Consider the following 9,762-nt stretch of genomic DNA (forward strand, 5'->3'; position numbering starts at 1 on the left):
CTTCGTTCTTCGCTTTTGACATCTCCTCTTCTCTCGTGTGATTCGACCCATCTTAGGACCCGTCACATGTTAGTATGACCTCTGATTGTTAACATATAACTCATTTAGATGACATTAGATCTATTTGATAACCTAATTAGACACATTAGGGTACATCGACATAGCTTTAAAAACCGATTAACAATTCTGTAACTTAATTGAATGCACCTCTCTCTCTTTCACCTAATTTCTCGCTAGTATAAGAGTGCGTGACTAGCACCTTCTTATTAACACTCGACGAGTTAATTTAATTAGCAAACTTGACCTAATTTGACCCCTTAGGCCGTGTAGAACACCCGGTTTTAGGCGAAGCCTTCTGACCTCTTTTGTCATCGATTTCTAATGTATTTTCCGCATCGCTTTGCAAATCCATTTAACCTAATGAATCTAACCTAGGAACAAGGATAGCCGTGTATGAGGTCATGTTTGGCCATGTCTTTTGTATCCCTTTTCTCGTTCCTTTTTTATCTTAGTCTCATTGTTTGTATCTCGTAATTAATTTGTGTTTACTGAGTCGCGTTTTGTAACTTGTTTGTAGTTAGTTTTCTTTTATCGAGTCAAACGATTTCTAAAAACCTTAGTCTTGTTTAGTTAGACGGTTGTGCCTCAATGCATGTAAGAGCGTAGTAAATCGCATGTTGTTTAAAGCAACATGGCCCGATTTATGCTAATGCATGCTTTGGTGCGTGGCCTTATGTCTAATTCGATGAGATTAAGTGAAAGCACACATTATGAGGAGTGACCCAAGGCCGTGAGTCATGTAAACCGTGGGCCACCCCTTTGTGCACGTTTTCCTAGGCCGAATTGGCCATGTGTCGTGTATGGTATCGTATGTAGCAATTGTATTTAGATCGAGTTGTATCTTTAATTTATCGTTGTGTTGGCATGAAATGCCTGGTTTGTAATAGGTAGATCCCACGGCTCCCCCATTCCCCCTTAAGCCTTGTTTGCTTTGTTTTGTATGTTGTTAGATCAATCAACCCACATGCTAAATTACAACTTTGACAAAGTTAGTTTAGTTGCATCTAAATCAACATAGAAACTTCACATGTTAGGGTTTTAAAACGATGTTTGCATATCATATATCGTAGTAGCTATGACCTTGTTTGAAATCCGATACTTGACTTAGTAGAGGCCGTTATTGACGGGCGGGGTTAGGTGTCCTTATGGGCTTCCTAACACGTACCCTCACCCCTTACTCAAGATCTATGGTTTGTGGATCCGTCTAAATACCATTGGATTACGAGAGTCATTCAAATCGAGTGATATAGGGTACAAGTCTTTATCTTTAATCACTCGTAGTCGATTGGCTTTATGCTTTTCGATGAAAGGTGTAAAGTTGACTTGAACGGTTCCAAGTTCCCAAAAAACTTGGTGGCGACTCTAATTTGTCTTAATTCGTTTCGAAAGAACCTCGAGTCGATTATGCCTAGTGTGGATCCCGCGGGCGTTGTCCTTAGTTTGGCGACTCTGCTGGGGAAAAGAGGACTAGTTACACTTTGTTTCTAGGGTCTTTTCCTCCGAGGTGAAACTTGAAAAGAAAGTGTTGGAAAGTAAAACATTACTCATAGTGCTACGATTCATGCATAAACCCTTAAGGATTTTCCCGGGCCGTCCCAGCGTTTCTTTGTGATGCGTGGGGGGCGACGTCCCACTATGCTAGGAAGCTGCACATTGCTCGCTTCCACTTCACCTCGCGTGGTTCTTGATGGTGGGGACGCTCTTCTAGGTACTTTACCTTAAGGCCCTTGCTCTATAAGACCGCAAAAGGATGGAGGGCATAGACCTTCTTGTAGAAGACTTGCCGAGACTTAGAGATGTCTAGGAGCATACATCCTTATAACATGAGAATGACAATGTGCAAGGTGTTTTCCCGAGTCTTTTCAAAATTTTCCATGTCCATTTCAAAACCGAACTTTTGAACAACTTACTTTCAAACTTAGCATGATTTTCAAAACGCGGAATGCTGCCCAAATAGGACTAGAAATTTCGGCCAAAATGAGCTTTTATAGCCGACATGCTGCCCATTTCAAATCTCATTTTCAAATCAATCCTTCGTTTTTCAAAATCAATCCAAAATGCCTCTCGAACCTCAACCAAGCATGAAATGCGTCGAGTCGTGTCCGGGTCATGGCCGTGTTAGGTCGGGTGTGTTTCGTTCTAAGAGTCTAGAACACGACCTTGTTGGGTCACCCAAGCTCACCTCTTGGGCCTTGAGTCGTGTTGGTCGACCATTTGGTCTAGGATAGTCCACAAAAATGCCCAAGCTAGGCCATTTAGGGCGTTTCACCCGAACCTATGGGCTATGTTAGTCCAATCACGGGTTTAGTCACACCGAGTCCATTTTAGAATCGTGCTATGACAGTTTGAGTCATGTCGTTTTGCCGAGTCTAAAATGAACCAAGGTCTAAATCCAACCGTGAGTCGAACCTTTGGTTAGTCAGTCTCAAGTCGAGTCTTTGTTTGAGTCAAGTTGGGGTCGTGTCCTTAAGTGTGCAGGGGCTCTTACTTTAAATATTGATTCGGTCCGGGGTTTTCTTGTAGAAAGGCCGCCCAAAACCCGACGTCAAGCAATGGAAGATGCTGTTAACAAGCTCACTGAGGCCGTGAACCTCATGATGACCCGAATGGATGCAATCGAATCTAAGCTGAGTGAAGATTCCCCTCCATCTACCCCACCTCTGACTGATCTGGAGAAACGGTTCAAGTTCATCGAAGACCGTTTGAAACTCTCCCAGGGGAAGAACACCCACTATGAGAATGCTAGGGCCTATGCCCCAGTTCAAGATAAGTTGCCCACGAATATGGTACTCACTGACATCCCAAAGTTCAAGGGCACTAAAGATCCAGTCCACCATGTTAAGGCCTATAAGGGGTACTTAGCACTGAAGGAGTACCTGCTGACATGCTCTCGAAATTTTCGCTCAATCTCTCGGGTGAACACCGAAGGCGTGGTTCTATAATCTTGACCTTAAGAACTTCCCCACTTTCGAAGATATTACGGTAGAGTTCGCAAGCACTATCGATAATGTCGAGATTCAAACCAACATAAGAACATTGGAGGTGATGACACAGAAAGACAAAGAAGGCTTTACTGAATTCCTTGCAAGATGGCGCGCTGAAAGCGTGAAGTTAGCCAAGAAGCCTGACGAAGTTGAAATGGTAGATAAGTTCGTAAAGAATCTACGACCTATTTACCGCAATGCTCTGAAATACCAGAATTTTGGCTCTTTCAAAGAATTGATAAGGATCGGGATAAAGGTAGAAGATTATGTCATAAGGGCAGAGGCTGAAAAGCCGAAAGGGTACCAAGGGGCCTCATCGTCTAAGGCCAAGGCCCCAGCAACGACCCATTTGGATGAAGCCATCAATCTCTTAGAAGGGCAATCAAAGAAGCCGCAACGCCAAGCTCCGAGGGCATTCACCGATATCGGATGCACTTATACATACGCTCTCCAAAGGCTCATAGCCCTAGGAAAGCTGAAGCCTATTGGTCCAACTCCGGACCCTCCTGCTGATCAACAAGGTAAATGGTATAAACCAAATGCCTACTGTGCCTTTCATCACGGGAAAGGGCCATATCTTGAAAGGTGCTATCGATCGAAGCACGAAATCCAAGACATGATTGAGAATGGAACACTCCCGATCCCAACTGTTAAACCCAATAACATCACCAATCCATTTGGCGATCACGCCAACTTTGTTTATGTCGAAGACAATGTCGATTATTCCCATCTTATCCGCCCATGTCACTTGAAAGGGGTGTTTATCGGGAAAATATTTGTGGATTGCTTTGAATTCTTGCCAAACCCCAAGAATGAAATTCAAGTCGGGAGTCTTGCTCTAGAATGTACTCCTCTCGTTAACGAAGTTAATAAAAGACAATTCGGTTCACCAACCTTTATCACTGGTGTAGATCCTCAGAGGACTACCTCGGGATGGAGGCAGACCATCAAAGGGATCAAGGACCAGAGCCGGGCATCTAAGCTGACAGCTGAACAAGAGAAAGTACAAGACCAGATTTGAAAATTATGAGTCGGGATCTGTTTTCTTATCTTAGTCGAGTCGAGTCTAGAACTTTCTTTTTTTGAATTTGAGTTGTTTGTTCCGCGATACCTAGGATGTGTCCTAGGAATCGTTTCTTCGAGTCTGTTAAGCATTTCTCATTCCAATAAAAAGTTGCAGTTTCGTTTCCAAATATGTCTTGTTTCCAATCCTCAATCATTCTAAAAGCATGATAAAATGCACAACACACTCAAAGGTATCCCTGGGGTAGAAATATGTCCCGTTTTCAAAACGTAAGGTACAATAGGATCCCGTGTTTGATTCCTTTACCTATTCCATGTCTGGCGGTAGAAAACCTCCATCAAAACCAATGCTTAACACAAGCCTTTAGATGATTCTAGGACGAACCAGGACTAGCTCCTTGTTTCCCCTATCGATGATGGAAGGCAAGCCTTTTCCCCAACAAAATCATCCCATCTCGAAGAGAGAAGATATCAACCCGTTCTAACAAGGAATTGTTAGTTCCCACCCAAATTAGTTGGCGAAGCCCAGTTTTCAAGGTGTATCCATTTATGACTAAGAGAATGAATATAAGATCATGAAAAAGAATGAGAAAAAGAGAAAAATTGGAAAAATGAAAAAAAAAAAAGAAAAATGAAAAAAAAGATGAAAGAAAAAAAGAAAAAAAGATGTTGAAGTTATTGCGGAATGCTTTTTGGTTGAATGTCGAAGTTACGGAAGCCAGAATTCAAGTCAAGTACCCATAGTTGAAGTTCAATGGGCGAAGCCCAAAAGCTTAGGTAGTAACCTCTTTACCTCTAAGTCCTTCCTGAGACAGTTACAAGGGGATAGTAGGGATTCTGAGAATCAGTTTGCTTGTGTTAGTAAACCCAAGCCTTTAGGATCTAGACATGGAAATTTGAACCCACATCGATTCCCAACCCATTTGTACTCGGGTTTCATCAAGCCTGAGACACCATTTCCAACCACGTTATAAGCCATAACCCTTGGCCTTAACACCACAAAACGAACCTTCAGAATGGTGGTTTACCTTTCAAACCTATTTTTGCCAAGCTCCACATCCCAAAGAATCAAAACCTTTTGTACCAACCCTAGACACGGGATACAACGGTACATTACAGGCTAGAATGGGATATGACATGATACCTTAGGTGAAACCTTCGAGTGTGTACACACAATCAAAATGCCATGTTTATGCACCATGATCGAACTACGTCGGATTTGATTTCGCTCCACGCGAATACGTAGGCAATCCTTCAGAATAAGGGATTCAATCCACCCATCATCGAAGTTATCATCTTGTCAGTTTCTTACGGGTCTTAACCAAGTCCAAATGAAGCCACCTTTGTTTGAGTCGGTCTTAGCACTCGATGTAGGCTAGGATAAGGATATAGGTTCAGATGAGTAATGTCAAGTCTCAGAATGAGCTTTATCTAATGGTTTAGGCAAAGATGCTGAGTCACATAGATGTGGCTTTATGTTGGGAACAGAAAATATAAAAAACCCGCTGAAAAGAAAGAAGGCGTGGAAGAAAAATAGTAAAAGCCCGCTGAAAAGAAAGAAGGCGGTGGCAAGAAATGATGAATACTCGCTGAAAAGAAAGGAGGCGAGGAGAAGAGTGACAGAATATTCCCAACAAGAGTGATGTGTGATGTCTAAATGCTTTCATAAGATCAGTCTGTGTTTAGTGTCGGGCGAAGCCAACGTTGTTGCTCTGTGATTTTAATCCACCTTGTCAATGCCAAGTGATCTTGATTCCCACGTGCCCTCGGGAGCACGCCCATGCCATACGATATCTCCGTCCCAAGTCCGACGACCTTGTGATTCCCGTTTGTCATCTTTTGGCGTCAGAATGGCCAATTTATATTTCTACCCCCAATAAGTCAATAATTGAATTAAAGCCCATGCACACTTAGGGTTTTATTTTCCTTTTTGTTTTATGGTAGCGGGCTACGCCCACGTTGTTTACGAGTCATAAGGAGTGTCTGAGTTGTATTTCATGCTCACCCATCAAGGTTCGATCTCAAAAATCTCAAAATTTCAAATTTCAAAATTTCAAAGAATAGAATCGTGGACAAGGCCCTCGGGAACTGCGTCCGCGGGATCCACACTAGGCATAATCGACTCGAGGTTCCTTCGAATCGAATTAAGACAAATTAGAGTCGCCACCAAGTTTTATGGGAACTTGGAACCGTTCAAGTCAACTTTACACCTTTCATCGAAAAGCATAAAGCCAATCGACTACGAGTGATTAAAGATAAAGACTTGTACCCTATATCACTCGATTTGAATGAATCTCGTAATCCAGTGGTATTTAGACGGATCCACAAACCATAGATCTTGAGTAAGGGGTGAGGGTACGTGTTAGGAAGCCCATAAGGACACTTAACCCCGCCCGTCGATAACGGCCTCTACTAAGTCAAGTGTTGGAGTTCAAACAAGGTCATAGCTACTACGATATATGATATGCAAACATCGTTTTAAACCCTAACATGTGAAGTTTCTATGTCGATTTAGATGCAACTAAACTAACTTTGTCAAAGTTGTAATTTAGCATGTGGGTTGATTGATCTAACAACATACAAAACAAAGCAAACAAGGCTTGATGGGAAATGGGGGAGCCGTGGGATCTACCTATTACAAACCAGGCATTTCATGCCGACACAACAATAAATTAAAGATAGAACTCGATCTAAATACAATTGCTATATACGTCACCATACGCGACACATGGCCATTCGGCCTAGGAAAACGTGCACAAAGGGGTGACTCACGGCCTACATGACTCACGGCCTTGGGTCACTCCTCGTAATGCGTGCTTCCACTTAATCTTATCGAATTAGACATTGGGTCACACACCAAAGCATGCATTAGCATGAATCGGGCCATGTTGCTTTAAACAACATGCAATTTACTACGCTCTCACTTGCATTGGGGCACAACCGTCTAACTAAACAAAACTAAGGTTTTTAGAAATCGTTTGACTCGATAAAGGAGAACTAATTACAAACAAGTTACAAAACGCGACTCGATAAACACAAATTGATTACAAGATACAAACAATGGGACTAAGATAAAAAAAACGAGAAAAGGGATACAAAAGACACGGCCCAAACACGACCTCATACACGGCTATCCTAGTTCCTAGGTTAGATTCATTAGGTTAGATGGATTTGCAAAGCGATGCGGAAAATACATTAGAAATCGATGACAAAAAGAGGTCAGAAGGCTTCGCCTAAAACCGGGTGTTCTACACGGCCTAAGGGGTCAAATTAGGTCAAGTTCGCTAATTAAATTAACTCGTCGAGTGTTAATAAGAAAGTGCTAGTCACGCACTCTTATACTAGCGAGAAATTAGGTGAAAGAGAGAGATGCGTTCATTAAGTTACAGAATTGTCGATTGATTTTAAAAGCTATGTCGAAGCACCCTAACATGTCTAATTAGGTTATTTAAATGATCGAATGTCGTCTAAATGAGTTATATGTTAACAATCAGAGGTCATACTAACATGTGACGGGTCCTAAGGTGGGTCGACTCACACGAGAGAAGAGGGGGGTCGAAAGCGAAGAGCGAAGTCAGAATTTGTTTTATTTATGCCCTACCTTGAACACGAGGATATGTAAATGAGACGGGGGTGTACGACCGACTTATGTAGCGGTTTCTTTCCCATCTCAAGTCAACGCGGGTGTTCATGGTGGTACTTTAACTCATACTCGGACTAAACTAGTTTCGTAGTTACATAAACAATCGATAAACAAAAACGATAAACAAACAAAAACAAACTATAAAAAAACAAACATAAAAAAACGAAATAAAAGGGAGAAAGAAGAGGATTTGATGCACCCTCAACCTACATGTATCGTTGACACCGTCTTGGGTCGTAATCGATGGTAGATTTTATCTCGAGAGGCCGTCGTCGACGAAGAAACAAAGCAAGCAACACGTTTTTATCGAATCTGGACAGCAACTTTCAAACAGCGATTTCTCTCTCGTTTCACGATGAAAATTCGATTTAAAAGATGTTTTGAAAACTAGAAAGAGAGGAGAACAGAGATCTTAAAGCAATCCCTGCTAGTTTTGAGTTATTGGGCACGAAAAACGAGCACAAAGAGAATTGGACAGACAGGAAAAAGCCGCGAAAACAGAGTGTATAACACTCTGTTTTTCGAGGGAATTCGTGTACTCTCAAGGGAAATTTGGCTCGTAAATATTTGTCTAATGTGTAGATGGATGTTATATGGTTAATTTGGAACAAGAAACTCGAATTTTGATGGAGGTTTGAAGGAGGAACGAATTGTTTTTCGAAGAGGACACACAAACTGTTCCAGTTTGGATGTCGGTTTTGTGGAGGGTTTTTGATAGGCAATTAGGGTTTGTTTCTGGAGTTTAAAGCTTGTAAGTGATGGTAGGATGTGTGGAGAACTTAGAGGAATGAATTTATGGTGAAGGGGTGGTATTTATAAGGAGTTAAAGTAGGGTAAAAGGGAGGAGAGGCAGACGGGCTCCCCTGAGCATAGCTGCTGTCCAGCAGCTTTTGTGGGGTTTTCTAGGGTTTGTATGGGGGGTTTTCTTGATGGTTAAGGTAAGGTAATATGGGTAGGATATGAGGGTATGGGTTAGGGTTAATGGGCACGGGTTTTGGTGGTGTTTGGAGCGGGTTTTGGGCTCGGGTTTAAGCTGCGAAACAGGGGGGGCTGCTTTGTGTATGCGGGCTGTTTGGGGGATGTTTGGAATGGGATTTGGGCCGTGGTTAAGGGGGTTCGAACTGGGTTGGATGGGTAGAGGCATAGGTTGGTTAGTGTACTCGATATTCGTGCCAACTCGCAAAGAAAACGGGCTCAAAAACCGAGCTAAAATCGCGCTCCAAAACCCGCGTTCAAAACGAGTTTTTCTCGATTTTTAAATCGATTTTTCAAATCAATTAACACATTAAAATAAATGATTTTTCAAATCAAATACACTCATAAAATGATTTTTCAAATCAAATATTTATTTTATTTTCAATAAAATAAACTTGAGAAAATAAATTCAAAATAAAATAAAATAAATTGAAATCACCTTAAAAAAGGCTTTAATTTAAATATCATTTAAATTAATAAAATTAATCCACTTAAAAAAACATTAATTTAAATAGCATTTAAATTAATAAAATACTTCATCGACGACGCCCATTCTACATCGTAAAACGAGCTCCAAATAATGACAATGACAACTAAAGAATACATGTGTCCTATCATCATCGGGTGTTTGTCGGGTTCTCTATAAATTCCAATATCGACGGATACGGGTATCTACAGAGCCCCCACTTTGACTGAGGCTTGGACAAGGCGAAAGTCAAAGTATACCCCAGGTCCCTTTCGACCTGAGGATTCTGCGGGTCGTTTATAGTCCATTAGACTTGCGTATATAAGCTCGCCAGCCATAAGAAGAGATCATACCTGAAACTTCGTTGGGGATTGACTCTTGCTTCCGTTGCGTCAAATTGTCATCATTGGTCATCGACCCATAAATTGCATAAATGGTGGATTGAGCCTTATCCTTAGGCGCCTACGTATCCGCTTCTGACGGAATCAAACCCGCGTCGTAGTTAAGAATCACGCTGACACATGCCCAAGGTTTATCATCTGCTGGCGTTTGTCCAAAATTCATCATCTGCTGACATTTGCCCAAAATTTATCATCTGCTGGCGCTTGTCC

This window comes from Silene latifolia, chromosome Y (genome assembly GCF_048544455.1).
Source record: "Silene latifolia isolate original U9 population chromosome Y, ASM4854445v1, whole genome shotgun sequence".
Classification (NCBI taxonomy): Eukaryota; Viridiplantae; Streptophyta; class Magnoliopsida; order Caryophyllales; family Caryophyllaceae; genus Silene; species Silene latifolia.